At 32.7% G+C, this 22,284-nt stretch overlaps 1 pseudogene; it reads left to right on the plus strand.

The window, feature by feature from the left end:
- LOC149546628 (coniferyl alcohol acyltransferase-like) overlaps positions 1-13,724 on the plus strand; it is a 51,599-nt pseudogene extending 37,875 nt beyond the window's left edge.
- Positions 13,725-22,284: the final 8,560 nt, after the last annotated feature.

Below are 22,284 nucleotides of genomic sequence, written 5' to 3' on the forward strand. Positions count from 1 at the left end.
AGATTTTTGAAGATTTAACTTGCAGATGTGTTTTTATCATGGTCTTCCATGCTATTTACTTTCATCTCTTGTTACCTTATCTTCATTATTTTCTTTACTAACACTTGGTTAAATTAGGAAGTCATATATCTACATTGTTAGATTGCATTAATTATAAAAACATAAAATACCAAAAATGTATCTCTTTTGTGATTAATTTTGAAACAACAATAAGATTGAACATCTTATCCAAAATTAGTGAGAATGAGGAAAGGCCTCCCTATACACATTTATCTTCAATGGAGCAAATTCAAGTAGGTCGCAAGATTGCCTGAAACCTTGCAGTTGATCCTAGATCAGCTTTTCAAGAGAGGAGTTTGAAATGATTCCTACTATTAGGCATCATGTAAAACAATAGCTCAAAAATCCCCAACTTTTCCATGGCTTTTAGCATCTTAGGACCCATAATGACAATGTCCTCAACCCTATCCCAGTTGATACGAGTTCAACATTTTGGTCCATAAAGATCCTCAAATGGAGCCATACCCAAAGAAGAATGATAGGAATTGTTATAAGAAAACTCCACCAATGGAAGATGCTCCTCCCATTTGTACTATTGATCCATGTAGTACATCTGTAACAAATCTTCAAGTATTTGATTCACCCACTCAGTCTTCCCATTAGTCTCAGGGTGGTAAGTTGTGCTGAAGTTTAGGTGTGTACCTAAAGTGAATTTCAAGGTTGTCCAAAACCTTGAAGTAATTTAGGTATCCCTATCAAAAATGATGGTTTCTGGAGTACCATGTAGTCTAAATATCTCTTGGACAAAATTTCTTACAAAAATTAGATATCCATCCTTCAGACTTCCAAGAATGAAGTGGGAAACTTTGGTTAATTTTTCTACTATGACCAAGATGACATCACGCTTGCATTGAGTCATGGGTAAACTCTAAACAAATTTCATGATAATAACCTATCATTTATATTGTGACATCTCATATGAGTACAAAAGTCCTGCCAAATGGAGATCTTAGCCTTGACACACTGACATTTCAAACATTGCGCCACATACTCTATCACATCCCATTTGAGTCCTCGCCAAAAGTATAAAGGTCTCAAATCAGTCATCATCTTGCGTTCTCCTAGGTGCCCCAAAAACAAAGTGCCATGCATCTCCTCAAGAAAAAATTTCCACAACCCTTCATAGTTGGGAGCATATATCATGTTCTAGTATTTAAGCACACTATCATTATCAAATTGTGAATCAAAGGCATTAATATCCAAAATTGACATCACCCATTCATAATGTGTATCTCTAGGAAGATACTAGAGAATATACTCTCTCATACGAGTTTGAGATGTAGAAATATTGGTAATGTGTTTTTTGTGACTAAATACATCCACTACACTATTCTCTTTACCTTTAACATACTCTATACCAAAATAATATTCACTAAGGAATTCAACCCATTGCCTCTATCTAGCATTCAGATTACGTTGAGTGAAAATCTATCTCAACCCCATATGATTAGTTTTAAGCTCAAATGTCTTTCCCAATAAGTAATGTCACCACATTTACAAAGCATGTACTATCATAGCCAATTCTAAATCATGTGGAGCATAATTCACTTCATGCAATTTGAGCTTCTTGGACTTGTAGGAAACAACCTTACTATCTTACATCAATACACCCCCAAGCCCATCTCTTGAAACATCTGTAGTGACAACAAAATGTCCATTAGGATCTGGCATAACAAAGATAGGAGTGGTAGTAACCCTTTTCTTAAGCAACTAAAAGGCTTTCTCACATCCTTCTATCCAGTCAAATCTTTTACCCTTGTATTGAAGAGATGTAATTAATGTTGCTATGGTGGAAAATCCCTCAAAAAATTTCCTATAATACCCAGGAAGGTGCATAAAACTCCTAACTTCACTTATGTTCTATAGAGTTGGCCATTTAAGGATGGATTTAATGTTTGCAAGGTCCACTACTATGCCATCAACTGATATAATATGCCCCAAGTAGTGGATCTCTTTCTTATAAAAAGAGCACTTGGAGATTTTACCATGCAACTTTCTCTCTCTCCGATGCTAGAGAACTATGCACAAGTTGTCTTCATGCTCTTCTAAATTCTTGGAGTATAGTAATATGTCATCTATAAATATCTCAATAAATTTATCCAGACAATCTCTAGAAATGTTGTTCATCAAGTTCATGAAAGTGATAATGCACATACCTCATTCTAAATGTTGTCTTAGGTATGTCTTAATCCCAAATCTAAAGTTGGTAATATCCAAATCTAAAATCAACTTTAGAGAACATGGTCACTCCCTTCATTTGATAAAATAATTCATCAATTCTTTAGAGATGATACAAATTCTTTATTATCACCTTGTTTAGCATATGGTAGTCAATGCACAATCTTAAGGTACCATATTTCTTCTTGAAAAAAATTACATGAGCTCCCCATGGTGATACACTAGGTTTAATTGATCATTTATCCAAGAGATCCTATAATTGAGTGTTCGGCTCATATATTTCAGTGGAAGTCATGCGATAGGGGACCTTTAATTGAGGTTCTGCTCCTAGCACAAGATATATGGAAAATAAAACTCCCTCTTAGGGGGTAGTTCATGAAAGTCATATGGAAACATGTCTCTAAATTACTGCAAGATAGGGTGATCCTCTAATTGAGATGGAATCTCTTCCAAATTCTTGACATGAGCAACAAATAACTAGCATCCCTTCTTCTTATCTTTCTTCAATTGTTTATGTGAAATTTGTCTTAGCTCCAAAGGTTGTTTGACACCATTTAGTATCACTAAGTAACCTATGTCATCGAGTCATTCAGTCACCTTATGCTCACAGTTTACTATGGCTTTGTGCTCACTTATCCAGTTAATTTCTAGGATGACATTGTATGAGCCCATAAGTGCTACATATAGGTTAACCTCTGTTCAAAATCTAGGGAGGTCCAAATTATTGGAAAATAAGAATTTCTCTACACTTCATTCGGCCCTGTTATACCATATTCTATAGTCCAAGGTTCAAGCATAAAATGAGCCCTAAAAGGTTTCTTAGCTACTATCTTAAGATTGACTAAGCATTTAGTATCACCAGTATCTATAAGAATAGAAGCATGGTGACCAAAAAGTTTACTAGTCATTTGTATAGGAGTGGCCTAAAAATATGCATTTCTATGATCAACTGTAGCATGAATGTGGTGCTATGGTGAAAAGTCCCTCCTATCAGATCGTTGTGGACACTTAGTGACAAAGTGGTTACCGCCAGATACAAAACATCATATCCTAGGGTCTCTCCTATCATCATTCCTATTCTAATAACCCCTATTTTTTCTATTCCTTCTATTTCTATTTTTGTTATTTCTTTTGTTTTGTTTCTTGTTGTTGCTCCAATTTTCCTTCTTCCTATTCTTGTTAGAATTTTCATGTCCCTTATCCTTCATGTTTCTGATTTGTTGTTTCTTTCCATTTCCCTTTTTTTTGTCATCTTGATAACCCCTATTATCCTTGTATGACCTAGTATCCTTATATTACCTATTTTCTTGGAACTTCTTTTTATAGTTTGGTTGGAGGATTTAGATGAGGAAGCATCCTTTAGTCTCTATTTTGCTTAAGGGCCTTACATAATGCAAACTCTATGGTCTCCAACTCTTGCATTTTGACCTCACTGTAAATATCAGGTCTCAAATCCATCACAAATTATTGGGTTTTGAATAGTTCATCATGCTGGTACTGAGGAACATACTTCACCAAATGACAAAAACATTCATGATGTTGTGTAACTTTCATGTTCCCCTAAACTGTCTTTTATAAATCTAATGATTCCTTGTCATAGAATAGATGAATTAACCATCATTTGCAAAAAAATCTGTAAAAATTCTTCCCAAGTTACCTCTCCACACCAAAATTTATTTTCAGCCATGATGTTTTCCCACCAAGTAGCTACCTCACCCATCAGCTGAAATGTGGTCCAGACTACTCTAGATTTCCTTGTATAGTTCTAATCTAGGAAATACTTCTCCATGCTGGTAATATGTACTTCAACATCTTCCCCAGAAGCTCTACCATGAAACCTAGGTGGAGTAACTTTCTTGAGATCTTTCCTTAAGTCAGTTGTTGTCTGTACTCTGCTAGTATTAATAAGAGCAACTCAACAGTCAACTTCTACCTTCTTCTCTACCTTAGCTGTCCTAAGAGCCTCATCCAATAGCTCATCCTCACATTTCTTCCTTAGTTCCTCCTCTTTCTTACACAAGGCTTCAGAGTGTTGATCTTCATCATGCTTACTTGGCTCATCTTTATAGTGCCTACCTCAAGTCTCATGCTCTAGGTTATCAATATTTAGGCCTTGTTGCTTGAACAAAGCCCCGTGTTGGGTCAACAGTGCCAATATCTTATCAAACCTCTCATTAGGTTCCTCAGCCCATGCATCACTACTAGACCCACCGCTATGGTTATTTTTTCTAGCTATGGTGATAACTCAAACAACTGACACATATAGGGGCACAATTAGCACAGTAGCCTAAAGGCCTAGGGTTTAAACACGACTCTAATACCATATGTAAGAGTCATATCCTAGGAAAGAAATGCCACATCACATATTAATGAAAAATGTGGAATAGAACCAATCAAAAACATAGTTGAATAGTCAAGAACGCATTCATTGTCCATTAAAAATAAAAATTAATACAATTAGTTTATCAAAAAAATCGGCATATCACTAAGGTGCTAATTATTTATCATGAAGATCACATCATATGAACTATCGTGCTGATTTGCAATGTATATACATCACATGTCCATCTTATGCATAAAAAAAAACTTACATTACCAACTTTAAAGTTTACATTATCCCATAATTAGGATTACATCAATTGAATGATACTATACATCATCAAAGAGATGAAGATATAAGACCACATGATAGGATTTGAAACTTGACAAGTGTCTTGAAAGTTTATCTAGTCTCTGAATCCATCAAACCTCATCCATCTACTATCTGAGACAAGAGTATTGCCCAGGCACTTTTAGCTTGCCAAATATGGAGTGTTTACTCACCTAGGATTCTTCTTGCCATAAAGAATACCCTAACAATAGCATGAGAAACCTAGCTTCCTAGAGCAAGATGGATCAAATGGATTTGGTGTAGGCGTGAAACATACTACATGCATCCATCTACCTACCAACCTAATCATGGAATGTGGTAGTGAAAAGAAAATTACACCACACATCTACCCATATGCAGTGAAAGAAATATTGTAACACATCTACCCACATGTACATTTCTTTTACAAGAATAAGCATATCTACACTTCAGCAAGATAAATTAAGCATAGTCACACACATATGCTACATGTCAAATTAACATACTTAAATGCAATAATAAAAATAATAGATTGGCCAACCATTAAATTTTTCAACGATACCGGGAATGAAACAAAATGTAATAAATCTTATTCACAGAATTCTGACAAGCTGAGAGAAGCAAAACATAATGTATCCATCTGCACCCTCCCTTATGCAAAATTACACCCAACCATGAAGGATTTAAAAATTAGCACTTAAACCATGGAAATTATATAACCAATTTCAAAAGTTTCTTGTACATATGCATCATTAGATAGAAGTTTGTTTCTAAATTCACATACGACTAAGGGGAAATTCTATCTAGGAATTTGTAATCAGTTAAAATACAACATCCTATATGTGAGTTTACATTCAACAATCATCTGACATAGTCTATCATGAATTTCATACACAACTAGAAATATATATTTCATCTAGAATTTCATAAACATGAGGTTCAGAACATCTTATCCATGATTTCACTTTCAGCAATCATACAAGAAACTGAAATTCATTGTAATATTCATGAAGGAAAGCTTCTTATCCACATATTAAGTGAACAGTATGCACAACTAGCCAATTCTTATTCAAATATGTGGTGTACAACATGCACAACTTGGTGTCTTGACTAAATTTACCAAATGGTTATGAAGGTATTATATCCTTTATCCATTTATAACCTATGAATTTCATGTTTAAAGAAAGAAGAGTTTGTTTTCACAAAAATGGAGCTATTTTTCCCTATTCCAATCCCTTGTATTGTCATTGTTTTTTAAAATTTATTTTACCTCTACTATTGCTATTTAGGAATGTTTTACATTGTTACTAACATTTCCAAGTAAAAACATTTTTAAATTTTATAAGGGTCATCCTATGCATAAAATTTGGTTCATAACTTACTATTTTGGAGAGGAAGTACAATTTACCAAGTAGCCATGTATGTGTTTGACTCTACAACATTCATCGCTATACTAGGCAACTGTAGAGGATAAGAAACAAAGTGCTAAGGTATATTGGCATTATGTCAAACAATTCATAGCAAATTCTCTTAAGAATTTGGGATGCTTACCTTGACCCTATTTCCCTCTCATGGCTATAACATGCTTGCTATGAAGCCAAGGTTAACATTTTAAGATTCTTTGCAGTTGTAAAACATTATAAAAATAAATGGTAGTTTTCAAGTAGCATCATATGCTACTAGCTGATTGTCCAAAAATAAGAGAATGAATAGATGCTACGAAATGGTTAAATACAACACTAAATTATTGCTTGCTAACATAAATATGATGTGGGAAAAGAAATAAGTCAGAGATGTCCATGCATAGCCAAGCATTTTAAGGAAAAGTTGTAACAAGCGTAAAGTTTAAGTATTTTTGTTATTGCTTAAGGGTTTTTGAAATCTTTCTTCCCAAATCTTCCTAATAACACAAAAGAGGTCAAATGTAACAACAACCAAACATTCCATCAACTAGCCATGATTTGTAGAGAGAGAAAACATAAAAAAAAACCTAGAAATTCATGTGGGATCAATTCTTTCTAGACCAACTATCCTCGAGCTGCCACTTTTTGAGGCTCAGCCCTAAGACTTAGTCTTTGTCTTCCAACCGTCATACTTTTTTTTCCCCAAATCTATTGACCTCCTTTTATCTTATATGCTAAAGTCCTTATAGAATAAGTTTAACACAAGGATTCAAGAGGAACATAGGTTAGTAGACATGATTTTAATCAAGCTAAAAGGATTTCATTATTTCTAACTATAGTGAACTTCTCACCAAATTCTTCCAGTTGTCTACCCACTACCTACAAGTTCCTTCTTTTAACTTGTAACTCCATAATTGACCTAATTTGCATTCTTTTTAAAAAAAAACAAATCCACAAATTATTTTAAAATCAAGATGTACTTATCTAATCATAAGTAGGCCATTACATAGTTTTTACATACTTGCCTCTCTTACCCAATTTGTTTGAAAATAGAAATATAATCATAGCCTAAAGAAAAATGCCTATAATTAGTTGATATAAACATAATTTTAAGAATGGACATTTAAATAATTAAATTTAACCTTTTACCTTAGGAACTTAGATATATTTTTATCCTAACATGTATCTTGTAGAAATTGGCATGACATCAAAAGTATACGTATACTAATCATGTCTAAACTAAGTATTGTGTGGACTACATGGATTATCTAGTTGTCCCCTTTAGAGAGGTTAACCCTCTCTACCTCAACCACACCCTTGCCTTTGACAACCTACAATCACTCAAACACTCACAATTAGATAGAAATCAGTATCCATAAAATAACAACTGAATCAACATCTTAAAAATAACATAAATGTAATAATACATACATTAATATCCTCAATTTCTTCATCATCATATAATTTAACTCATTACATTATCAGCGTAAAATGAAGCCCATTATATCATCATAAAATAACTTAAAACATAATCTTGTTTAACATTAAATAACATAACAAAAACATTTCAATGCATTAATTATTCATTCAAATATTCCTAATTAACACATCATATTATATTAATTAACTTAATCATTAACTAAGTCATGTTTAAACAAGGTTGACTGAGTCAAAATGAACAGGGTAGCCACATAAGCAAAGACAAGGAAAGTCACAAAATGGAATGAGACACACATTCTTTATCTAAGGGCCCATTTGGTTGTGGGAGTAGGAATAGGGGAATATGAATAGCTATTCTGTAATACTTATTCTAGAATAGAAAATGGGGGTACATATTCCTATTCTCTGTTTGGTTCAACCCGAATTTGATGGAGAATTTGCAAACCCAAAAATATATGTTTTCTAAAATAAATAATACTGGAATAGGAATATGTATTCTAATTCCACCTATTTTGATGGAATTGCAAAACCTCATTTTTGGACCAAAATTAAAATGCGTATTCCTACTTTATTTCGTATTCCAATTCTACTTTGGTGCATCCAAACCAAGAATTGAAAATTTTAAGAATTTTCATTTGCCCAATTTCTGAACATCATGAGTTGAGGATTGTTAACACAAAAGTTATAGTGCCTGCTCTTCCAATGCGGCAGCACATTCTTCCTCTGTCAAATATAGATCTCACTCTTCCACCAATTTCAGTGCATGTCTCCTTCTGTTATAAAACTCCCTCTCATTAGCACCATCCCATCTCAAGACTTCCATCTCGAGGGTCTTATTTGCTTATTATGTATTTGCAGGAAGAATGGTTATAGATGGCATTGGCCTACCAAATATCAATTGCAATAACAAAGGAGTTCGCTTAACCCAAAGCTTATGCTGCAGCTCCTCTTTCTCATCTCAATTTAAACATCCCTGACGAATCTGTGCAGTGAAGGATTGTTCGTCTACATTCAAATTCATTTCAAGAAGACGGCCATCCTGTTTTTGCTCTGCAGCTAAATGATTCCTAAGAGCACGCAACTTTTTCCAGTTGTATGGTTTTATGCATCACAATCTTAACGATATTTCGTATTTGCAGGTTACAGAGTTCAGCTGTGGAGGTATTGTTGTTGGCTGGACATTCGACCACAGAGTTGCAGATGCATACTCAGCAAATATGTTTTTCACAAGTTGGGAAAATCTTTCTAGAAAAAATTCATCTGTATTTCCCAATCCAAGCTTTACACTCGAGAGTACCCCACTTATTGCGCTAAAAATGAAAACATGTATGTGAAGCTTACTCCTCAAGAACCCGGCCAAGAAAATTATCCTCACCCACCATCTCTATCAAGTAGAATTTACCACCTAATGCAAAAAACGTCATTGATCTCCAATTTAATGCAAATAAACACGGTAACAAATACACCAAAATAGAGGTTTTTAGTGCTTACTTATTGATGCAGAGAATCCTACAAAGAAACCAAAAAATGGATATATTCTGATTCCTTAAAAATTCATGAAATAAATTTCTCTCTTAGAGGCATTTCATGAGGCAAAATAAAACTCTTTCTAACACTAGTTTACAATGCTTCACCATTCACATGGTTGACTTCTATTGAAGAGTATATTATTCATAACTTTTATTTCTGATAGTTTAGTGCCAAACCATTTGGATTAGTTATTCAAAATTATCCGTTATAAACTATATCCAAATCTGAGAATGATCCAATAAACAAATTATAAATTATGGTCTTTGTACCGAGACCCATTTTTACTGTCATAAACTAGTAACAAAACGTGTAACTCTGCCTAAGGCATCCAATATTTTTCACAATAAAAAATCAAATGATCCCAAACTAATTTTATAATAAGAATTACTGGGTCTAGTTTCCAAATAGATAAGTCATTGAATGTTCCAATTCATAAATCGTTACATGAATGCAAATCTATGCCTACAACTCTATTGAAGATATTCAAAAATTAATTTTCACTAAGAAATGTATAACATCCACAAATCTCAATGAAAATGACTCGAACCAATTGAAAATAAAACTATATTCATATATCTTTCCAATGAATCCATTTAGAGTTCGTAACTATTCCATAGGTGTTGGTACCAAGTGATTCAACATGACTACTGTCAAGGAATCCCAAATCTGCAAACAAACACTTTTACCAAAATGCTCATAACTTATTCATTTATCCACATAATCACTCCAAACCAAAACCAAACAGAAGGATATTCATCTTTCTATCCAAATATATAGAATTTCCATCATTTCCAATCTGTACGTGGTCATATAAAACCTAGAACCAACACAAAACTGAAATATCAATCAAAACCTCAACTTAGAATCATTCCAAATTTATTTCAAATGTAATTTTTTCCTACCATTATGATTTGGTTCAACCATACATAATTTTTTATAGGTTCATTGGTGGTTTACAACTTCCCAACCAACATTTTACATTCTCTTAACCCTTTTTTCACTTTTTGCAATAGTTTTTCATTTTTTGCAATATTATAACTTATAGTTTTGCACTTTCTTCAACTTCCTATTTATTTCCTTTACGCATTACCATTGATTCCATTATATGGAATATCACATAAAAAATAATAGAATTATATTAAATAATTAAAATATTTATAGAGATCATCTCCAGTATCTTTAAGACTAGGTGCTCCTGCACCACTTATCAAATCGATTGATATGCAATAAGAAGATAAAGGAAACTATTATTTCTAAAATAGGAATAGTTATAGATGGCCACCCATGCTTAAGGGAGATTGGGGTTTTTTCTAATTACTTTGGCAATATCATAATCTTGCCATTTTCTTAATCCAATTCTCGTTATGTAGAAAATGAACCACTTTGTTGCAGTGCATGTAATGGGCAGCGTGGAAATGCCCAAGAACTAACCAACTGTTGAACATGATTTTAATGTCTTTGCATAGGTTTCCATCCACATAACATGAGCAAGAAATAATTTATTCAAATTGAAGATTGAACAACTGTTTAAATAACATTAGTTCTCAAAATGATAAAATCAAATACATAGCAATGTATTCCAAAGGCAAAACCGAAAGGGAATGACATCTACAATGTTACAAGAGAGGATGAACATCCTCTAATGCCAAGACCAAATCTCTAATTCACACCTCGAAGCTTTTATCAAATGCAATTCACAATCATCCGATGCTAAACAATGAGGCTCCCACCTCTATTTATACTTTCCCTACCCCCTTCTAGAAGGAAACAAAATATTAATTAATTGCAAGTGCTACATGTTTCCCAATTCCAATAATTAATGCACTCTCTAGAAACTCCTCCCTTGCAATACAATAATTAATTGTGCTTCTAGAAAATTAAATTACTAGAGGCTTCCCCTTTTCCAATAATTAATACACACTCTACAACCTTCTCCCTTGTAATACAATAATTAATTAAATTAATTAAATATAAAGTCATCTTTTAGTTTTTAATTTATTTAATGACTTTATAGAAAATTAATTTAATTTTCTCTTATGCTCCACTTAGCCTTTGGAGAATGTGAAGGCTAAGAACTCCACTTAGTTACCAAAAGATGTGGACATTACAGTCCACCCTCCTTGAAATTTCTTATCCTCAAGCAATCTAGCAATACAATGAATGCCAACCTCCACCTACATCCCAAATGAAGTAGTATGTGACATTCCTATGGACATTAATCTAGCTACAAACTAGCATCATTAGGACAAACCACGTCCTATAGTCTAGCACCCAAAACTTGTGTTGATGATGTAGAAGTTAGAATGTCACCAGAAGGCAATTCCGTAGAAAATCTATGAAATCCATTCTTCCTTTTATCTACCCACATAATATATATTAAACTAGAGTCACCATCATCACCAACATGTATTGAAGAAGATGGAGTGACAAGCGAGCCATATGCACTCATGCCAATAAATGTAGTTGTATCGAAATATATGGACATAGGAACAACAGTAACTGCTGCAACAAAAAACTGAACCGAATCTGTAGTTAATGAAAACTCAAAATCAACATGTGTGCCATCATTAGAACACACATCAACCATTGCATGCATAATACTAAACTCCTCATTGGATGGTTCAACTAACACAGAAGTGGCTGCTGATATGACAGTATCCTCACATTCTCCTAATCCAACTATTGTTGCATTGTCATCCCCTGACAAAGCTTCATATGTGGATTCTTGACTCTACAAACATGGCTCAACACTAGATTGTGAATCAATAATACTGGAGCATAAACCCACATCTATTGACTCTGCTAAAATGCCCACATCACCAACATCATAGCTAGGTGGATCTATATGTGTCTCAATCCCACCTGAGGAATCAACTACCTCTTGCACAAGAGCAACATACAAATAATTAATATTGATGCCCATATATCTATTCATACGTTGCAACATCATATTGATTCACCTATTTTTTTCCTATTGCATCATGTCTATTTGTCTATTCTACTCCTCTAATGTATCTAGTAACCTAAACATTACATTTTCCTGATCTAGACTAGTATTCCTATCATCTCGGTCACCCATACTATTATCTTGTTCAAAAAATATCTCATCTATATCTGTATGACTGGATTGTATGTCCCTCTACAAAAATGAACTATCCTATTTGTTGTACAAGTCTAAACTTCTACTTTACCTTGCTCTGGTATTGCAAAAATTATAAAGCCCTTGTCACATGCTTAAACATAAATGCTAAAGATCTACATAGGATGGTAGGACTTAAAGCTCTGATACCACTATAATGGGCTATCACTATAGTGCACTCTAATAACACTGTAATGGGCACCCCCAAAGGATGATAATAAACCACTCTGATACCATTGTAATGGGCACCCTAGAAATGCCTAAGAACTAACCAATTGCTGAAAATGATTTTAATGTCATTGCAGAGGTTTCAATCCACATAACATGAGTAAGAGGGAATTTATGCAAATTGGAGATTGAATCACTACGAAAATAATATTAGTTCTCAAAATGATAAAATAAAAAACATAGCAATGTATTCCAAAGGCCAAATGCCAAGAGAATCACATCTAGAATGTTACAAGAGAAGATGAACGTCCTCTACTGCCAAGACCAAATATCTAACTCACACATCCAAGCTCTTATAAAATGCTATTCACAATCATTTGATGCTAAAAAATGAGGCTCCCACCTCTATTTATACTTTCATTATCCCCTTCTAGAAGGAAACCAAATATTAATTAATTGCAAGTGCTAGAAGCTTTCGCTTCCAATAATTAATGCACTTTCTAGAAACTCCTTCCTTGCAATACAATAAATAATTGTGCAGCTTCTAGAAAATAAAAGAACTAGAGGCTTCCCTCTTTCCAATGATTAATACACACTCTAGAAGCTTCTCCCTTGTAATACAATAATTAATTAAATATAAAGTCACCTTTTAGTTTTTAATTTATATAATGACTTTATAGGAAATTAATTTAATTTCCTCTTATGCTCCACTTAGCCTTTGGAGAATGTGAAGGCTAAGAACTCCATTTAGTTACCAAAAGATGGGGATATTATAGTGCAACTTTAATTCATGGTGCTATACAAAGCAAAACAAATGGGGAGCAATTTCAGAGCTTAATTGATTTCACAAATACCATAAAGCCAACTCCTATCACATCCAAGATTTACTACAGAGAAGAAAACATGGAGTCATCTGGACCTATAGTTTTTTGTGTCTTCCAAACTATGGTTTCCTTTGTATGAAGTTTATTTTGGATGGGGAAGGCCTAAGTTTGTAATCTACCATTTATCTTTGGACGGTGAAGTAGGATATGTAATGCCAACTCAAAGCCCTACAGGAGATGGTAGTTGGATGGTCTACATGCACCTTCCTTTGGAGAAATTATATGCCATTGAAATTTATCACAATTGCATTCTATTTCCAATCACACAAGATGTTCATTTTCTATTGTACTAAATTCGGGAACACCAAATTCAGTAGTAGTGGTGCAAGAAGAGCCACTAAAGTGTTTAAAATAATTTAAACTTTTTATGTTATTATATGATGCAATCATCTTTAGTGTTGTACTATAATTTATGTTTTTTTTTTTTGGTTTTATTGTATTTTCCTTAGGCAATATAGGCTTACAACCACTTCAACTTAATAAGCGATTAATTTCTTTATTTCAACCAAATAATATGTAAGTAATTTTATTTTTATTTTAATGTTTTAATTTTCTTAATTTTTATATATGAAATCTTTAAGTTTTAGAATCATTAAATTAATTTTTGGTTAATTTCATTGGCTCATTTATAGGAGTCCTATAGGAACAAATTATAAGGAACCACAAGCCTAATAATTTTGGATGGAACTTACAAAACATATAAAACATACCTAATAATTTTTTTACTCCAATTAAAAATCAATACACTAAAAACAATAATAATAATTAAAATAGTAATAATATGATAAGTTAGCAAGTATTTTAAATTATTAATGCTATATATGTATTTTAACAATATGATTTTTTTTCATTAAATATCAAAATATTAACTAAGTAATATTAGGTATTATCAATTAAACTAACTCATTTTACTCTAAAAGAACTATTATAAATCTTTTTATATAAACAAAAATTACTTTTCAAATATTTACATATATATGTATTTTAAATAGAATGATAATTATTCTTAATGTTTTTAATAATTTATTTAAAAATATGAAAATTTTAATACAAGATTAAAAGATTAAATAATTAATGCTAAATATTATCATTAAATTTAATTCAGTTTTTTCTATTATAACCATTAAAATTTTATCTTTACTACTTTATCAAATTAAGCTACTATAACATTAAGGCAAGTACAAGCCATTACTTGACACTTGTTACTGTTCTCATTTTTAAGACAAAAGGCAGAAGGTCTAAATATTTAACACTAATCGATAGAAATGAGGACAAAATATGAGAGAGAGAGAGAGAGAGAGAGAGAGAGAGAGAGAGAGAGAGAGAGAGAGAGAGAGAGAGAGAGAGAGAGAGAGAGAGGTACATATATGAATAAATTACAACAACATTTCCTCTTTGAAACCAATAATCAAACCAAGAAAGACTAGTAGTTACATCTTAACCATTAGATGGAAGAACATTAACCACATTGCAAGAGTGAGAAAATTTGGATAGAAGAAGGATGATACAAGAACCTTAAGAGGAATACATATAAGGAGCATATACACAGACTATAATTAAACAAAAATATAGATAATAACCGATTAGAATTGTATGATTGAACTATCTACCCACATTTTTATGATATATCCACCCCATCCTCACCTACACCATCTCTATCTATCACTAAAAAAAATTGGAAGGACGTGGAACTAGTTTGTTAACCAAACCATTATCAAAAATATTTAGAATCAATTAAATTGGTCAAGACTTGTGCCTAAGTAGTTTGTGCAATGTAAAAAAATTCCTCACCCAAGCTTTCTGTGGAGAAAATCATAACTTATAATTGCCTTATTAAGGATGTTTCCTCATATAGACTCTTCCATCACAAACTAAGATGTGAGCTTTCTTGAGAAGTCATTATATATGATGGCAATGACATAAATTCTTTCAAACTCCTCTCTTGTAAAGTTGATCAAATAACAAACTCCAAAGTTCCCAATGGCTCATTTCTAACTGACTAGATAACTCAATAGAAGATAAATGTTTATGTTCACAAGGAGGCCTTTTTTTTTGTCTTTAAATTTTGCAAAACTTGGAAAAAATGTGGCTACAAACCAATATGTATTCTTTTTAAATTTTTTGATTTTATAATAAATGCAAATTTTCTAACAATGAACCTATATGAATTCATGTTCTAACCACTTAGTGTTTGAAAAGAAAACTACTAAGATAGGGTAAAAAGAAATTTAAAAAAAAATCTAAAACTAAAATTCCCAATGGACATAAGTCATAGTGACTATGCATCTATGAATTAAATTTTCAAAAGGAATAAGAACAAAACCAGTGACATTAAGAGTAGTGCATCCTTAAATATACCAATGCAATCATAGAATGAACTAATGAAAAAAAAAAATTATATTTCACAACTAATCAAATTGTGTAGCCATGGAAAGAATGCACACAGAAGACAAATCTCTATGCAAAACTAGAAGGCAATCCCTTCTCCATTTTGTCAAAATAGAGGAATTATGGTACTAGACATGACAAACACCATAATCTAAAAAATCACATGAGAATTAAAACATAATAAGACTATTGGCTCCATTGCTATTCATGAACATAAAATCCATTAGGGAAACACACATTCCAAAAATAAATTGTATACAAAGAATGAGAGAAACAATAACACAACTTTACTATATCAAAATACTTGTCATGAATACATATTACATTGATGTCTTTATAAGAAACTCTATTCATCATGAAATTTTATAATTTAGGGATTTGTAGATGCAAAAATAATGCTAAAAACACTAATGTTACAAAAACCATATATAAATAGACTCCTAACTAGGTGCTGAGTAGGTTAATGCTCTTAATTTTATTCATTTAATGGTGCATGAGGCTTTTGGTGTAGGTGAACCTTCAAATTGATCCATTTCAAGCACATCTAGAGGATCAAATGAAAAAGGTTAGGTTAGTATTTGGATCTAGAATCCAATATTAGAAATAATTTCCAAATTGTAACGCACGTAGACATTAGGTGTGTTCTAAACCTAGTTGTCTACCTAAGTCATTTTATGGGAAATTTTGAAGTAGAAATATGAAAAATTAAATTATAAGGTTGAATAATGATTATATTATGATCATAAAATTTCTAGGCTCCTAGATAGAGTCTAGGAGTAAAGTTTGGAAGAGTTTGATAACATTTGACAACTTTTTTCAAAAAGTTGTCAAAGTTGTCAATGTTGCATAATGCAACACTTGAATCCCAACATTAACAACCACCTTTATTGGTTGGAACTAATTGGGAATGTAATAAATAAGGTTTAGAAACCTTTCTCAACAAAAAGGAGAAGAATCTAATGTATTTTTTGCATTGAAATCAATAAAAATATGTTGTTTCCTACTAAAACTATCTTAAAACTCAGTTGTACAGAATAGTACTGATTTACATAACAATCTGAAGGATTGAAAAATATGAGTGAATTTCATATGAATTATTTTAAATTTTTTTCAAGTCTTCAAGTTAGACTAGTTAAGAGAAATCCACTTTTTGTGTGCTTTTTGGTCGCAGGGAGGCCCTAACTTGGGTTTCGAGAGAAAATCTCGCTTTCCCTGAGATTCCACCATGGGAAAAATCTAAACCCTAGTGAAAATAAGGGGAGAAGGATATAATATAAGATCTTTTTGTTCTTATACTAGGAGGTAGAAGATGTGGGGAGTAAATACGAAACCCCCTGGATAGGCATCTACATGTGACTATCCACTTTTGGGTTTTTGAGGCAAAAGATGGCCTAAGGCTGGAATAGTAATCTAAGATATTGGATTTAAATGTTTTGGAATGTTCCTGATTTTTTCCAATAAGTTTGGTTGGAAGATGAATTGAATTCCTTGTACTTTCTTTGTAAAAGTGACCTAATTAGCCCTATTAGGCCTAGGAGAGAATTGTAAGCAACTTGAGGTAGGGAATTTTTCAAGGGTCCTAACTTGGTGAGGATTGTTGATTAATGTATTGAAGTGTCTAAAGGTGGTTAATTCTTTTTTTTTTTGGAATTCCAAGAAGGCTTCCTTCATAAAATCCAAGATTTCTCCTTATAGCCCTATGTGGGGGTTTAGGTGTGTAGATTGATTTTCCAAAGCAAATATTGTGGATTTTGTGTTCCAAACCTTTGGTAATTGCATCTTAGAGTTCAAGAAGACCATATTTCATCCTTGAAATATTTGGTGTTGAGTTGCTATCTTGTTATACCATAAGGAGCTATTCTAGGCTTTGAGTTTGATCTATTCTAGGTAGTGTGGGTATTGGGAACCCTTTGTAGAGCCCTATGTTATATTGTTCGAGAGTGGCTTTGTGAAATTATAAGTAACACATTTTTTTGATATAATAAGAGGTCTCTAGTCCACTTTTACAATGACTTTAAATTGACATAGACGATGGAGATAAGAATAAAGAAGACACTAGATGGAACTTGAGCTTATAGAGCTCCTAAAAATGAGAACTCAACCTTCTTCATGTGTTTCTACTAGCTAAACTACCATCAAACTCACAAAAATGTAGTTTTGATGCATGAAATGCCCAAAACCTAAAACTAACAAATAATTATTAGTGCAACTAAAAGTGTTCATAAATCATCACACTCGCACACTTTGGAAAGTTGTAAAACCATGCCCCTTTCAAGAAAAAAAAAATTCCCTTTCCAAAAATTCAAAATTCGGACCTACAAACTTGTGCATCTTTAGAGGATTCGGGATCAAAATTGGAAACATTTTCTTAGATTAAAAAATCTTAGTTTCTAGCATCTAGGTCTTGTTGATCTTCAACCAAAATGATGTCTAGATGGGTTACATTTTAATTTTTGAATGGGTGAAGTTATCTCTTCAAAAAATTTGAAGTCCAAAACATGATACTTATCCTTTAGTTACTCATGAAAACCATGAACCTCATGTAATAATTCTACAAAATAATCTAGTTTGGGGTCCAACTTCCTTACTTTCTCCTTGGCCTTAAATACACACCAAAAATCATGCTTACAAGAAACTACTTAAAAAGATGGTCTAATTTTTTGTATGACTATTTTCATTGGGCATAGGTTGTTAGATAGTAAATTCCATCAAGATAACTATGAGGTTGTGGGGGGTTGAATTATTTATCCAATTAAAACAAATTTTATCAACCTTGTTGAATCTTAAACATCTAATTAATAAGTGCAACAACCGTAGAAAGATCACCATACACAATAACACCAAATTTGTTAACTAGGGAGACCCTTGATCATATGGAAAGTTCTAGTGGGGATGGCACTCATGAAATGAAGTAAAAATAGATAAGTTCCTTGCAAGATGATGGACCTTGTTAGGAGTCAATGAAATGCATTCAGTACATATTAGTGCTTATTAGGAGACTTTGAATCACTATGATGATATTTCAACCATGTTAGGAGTTGTAGAAGATAGATGGACCCACTGTTCAAATAGCTTCAAGGGAAAGATCACCAAAATTAATATCCAACTGACCTTAGTACTATTATTTTCAAAATAATAAGAGTAAACAACTATCCACAACAACCTCTTTCCCAAATACAGTTTCTCTATCAACTCGTCATGCCTTAACCGCACCACAAACTTCTCTTATATCAAGATATTCAATATCAAGTTTTCACACTCACACTACACAAATATAATCACTTAATCACACTTTCATATAGAAACTCCATAAGGAAAAATAATTTTCCTTTATACCAAGTCATAATTTAACTAACTATTGAGTTGGCCTTGAGGCATTCTTGATTTACAATCAATATAGAACCACAATATGATAATACAATACATGTTACATTATATCTTTTCACAATTAGATATTATTATCTACTCACACTCTTAATAATTCTTCATATGCCTAAAATTTTACTCAACCCAATCAACCATACCATCTTTGTTATGTCTTATATCTCTATACAATTGAGCTTAACTAAATTCTATCTCTATTAAGAGATATGTTCAAAAAAATAGTAACTACTTCTTAGGAACTCTACTGTAATGATGTATTCAATAAATTCAAATAATTGTCATCTATATTCTATTGGAAATGATTGAAAAGGTCATGAATGAAGAGTAATGGAACTAGTAAAAGAATGTTCTCAATCATTGTTTTGTCATTGATGTCAAACTTGCTACTTGCAAGAATGACAATTGCTTTAGTGATCCAAATACTATAAGATGGTTGATTGACAAGGAGGTGGCAATCAATAAGATGTAACTAGATGTAAGGATGGACACACTAAGACACATGATGTAAGGATTAGCTAAGTCATTTGTAAAGCCTAACTAAGTTCATTAGAAAGAGCCAAGCAAGCTAGTTAGTACCGAATAGATTCTCAGTTGAAGCTGGGAAAAGTTCAACTTAGTGTATGCTGAGTGATCTTTAGGTGCCAAGCAGTCTTAAGGTGTCAAGTGAAGATCAGGTGCTGAGTAGTAGAAAAGAAATAGGTGTCGAGTAAGTTTTCAAGTTTCGAGTAGGATATAAGCACCGAGTGATATTGAAGTGCTGAGTGATATTGAAGTGTTGAGTGAATTTCAAGAGCCAAGTTTTATAGAATTTCTTCAAGTGCTAAGCATCAGTAAATCAATAATACCGAGTTGCTGCATTATTTAGAAACTTGAAGATTCGTCGGATTTGAGCTGAAATGGTTGTTATCTAGAATTCTATGAATTAGATAAAAGATAAGAATGATGAGCTAGTGGCACATAACACTATGTGAAATGTTTTTGATGAATATAATTGGATTCTAGATGAAGTTTCTAGATAAGAGAAAGATATGGGATAGATACATTGTATCTTACCTAATCTATTGAAACCCTAAAGTTGGAGAGGGAGAATCAAGTGGGAAAGGTATTCCAGATTTCTATTTAATGAATCACAAGGTCACGAAGGAAAAGAGAGTGGGTCAAGATGAAAGTATGAAGTGCTAAAGAAGGTGCTAAGGTGGAAGAGAGCATAGATACTCTTCTTTGGTAGGTAACCATAGATATGATTGCATTGGTATGATGAGTAAAAAGACTCAAGGTGACAAAGATTGAGATGACAAGCTTACAGAGCTACAGTGATTAAAGCCAAGCAAAGGATTGAACTAAAGTGTGATCTGTAATTTGCAAGATATGTTGTAAGTTGAATTAGATCAAAAGCCACTATTGTTACTCTCTAGCAATTGTAACAGTTAGAATAAATCCTATGGACTTAGGTTGGTTTAATAGCCATGTTGTAAATCCTTTAACAGGGTGACATTCCAAGTTCATGTTCTAAAGTCCTTTGACCAGGCCCATTCCTAATAGTATGGTGAAATCCTCTAACAAGGTCACATTTAACAATGTATTGTAGCCTTTAACAGGGTAGGCCTTTAATAGGGCAGACCATCAGAAGTGGTTAAAATCAATTGTCTAGTTATTTTGTGGGTATCATCCCCACTCCAATTTTACCTTCTTATTCATGGAGGGTTTTTGGGTTATCAAATTCTTAGTGTTATGGTGTGATGCATGTTTAATTTTCATGATTGCTTAATGTTCATATGCATGCATGATAATTTCAGTTATGTGCCATTAAGGATTTGTAGAAAAAGTATTATTAGGGCATTTGGAACTTGAATAACTGAATCACCACCACACCCCCCCACCTTTTAGTTATTCTAAAGAATTATAACAATTGGTATTAGAGCATTGCTGCTGACTTAATCTAAAGGGAGTAGAACTAGAAAAAATGAGAATGCCTAAAAGAGAAGTTTCCAAGCTCAACAAAGAAAACTTTGTTTCATAGAAAAGCTTGATGAAGCTAAACCTTGGATCCATAGGAGATTATGCCCAAAATTCAATTGTTACTGAACATGTTAATCCAACGGGTACTCTTACTACATAAGATTTGAAAAACAAATAGGAACACAATCAGACAATGCTGGAAATTGCTTCTGCACTCAACTATGCTAAATTTGATGATATCAAAGGATGTGGCACTACATTCAAAATGTGGAAAGCCCTATCATACATTTATGGAACAAATCAAAATGTCCAAAGAGAAAAAAGAGAAAGTCTCAGAGGAAGGTTTGATGATACGAAAATGGAAGAAAGTGAGAATGTTGTTCAGTATGTTGCTAGAACAAAAGAAGTGGTAATTGCAATAACATGCTTGAGTGGTCAATTAGATGATGATACTGTTAATAGTAAGTTCTTAAGAACCTTTCTCCCTATCTATGCTATTAGAGTATCATCTATACAAGAGCTAATATGCATGCCACAAAAAAATCTAAGTTTTGAAGGTATAGTGGGTAGACTCACTACATTTGAGTTATCTAACTTTGACAACTATAGACCTGAGAATGTTGAATCTGCTTTGAAAGAAAATATCTCAGTGAAAGATGCCAATTAGGTAAAATAAAAGAAGGTAAGAAAGATGAAATATATATCCAGTGACAGTAGCACTGATGAGAAAGATGTGGAACAATTGGAAGCTTTACTAGTTAGAAGATTTCATAGAGGCAAAGGAAAATTCAAAGGTAAATTGCAATGAAGTAGGAAATATTGCTGCAAGGTGTACATAGAAAAAGGAATACAAGGAAGGCAAAAAGTAAAAAAATAGAACAAAAAATGATAAGAGAGATTACAAAGACAAAGGCAAGAAGTGCTATATTGTTGAAGAAGATTCTGATGATAATGATGATGAAGTTGTTTATGTGGCCATGAAGGACCAATCTGATGAAGAAGAGCCTACAACACTAGTAACATGTATGAACAAGAATGATAGATGGATCATGCTCACATCACATGATAGGAGACAAAAGTAAGTTTGTTAACTTTACTCAGTATGATGGAAATAGAGTTAGA

This window comes from Cupressus sempervirens, chromosome 7, assembly GCF_028749045.1.
Source record: "Cupressus sempervirens isolate cs-2001-9-10 chromosome 7, ASM2874904v1, whole genome shotgun sequence".
NCBI classification, from domain to species: domain Eukaryota; kingdom Viridiplantae; phylum Streptophyta; class Pinopsida; order Cupressales; family Cupressaceae; genus Cupressus; species Cupressus sempervirens.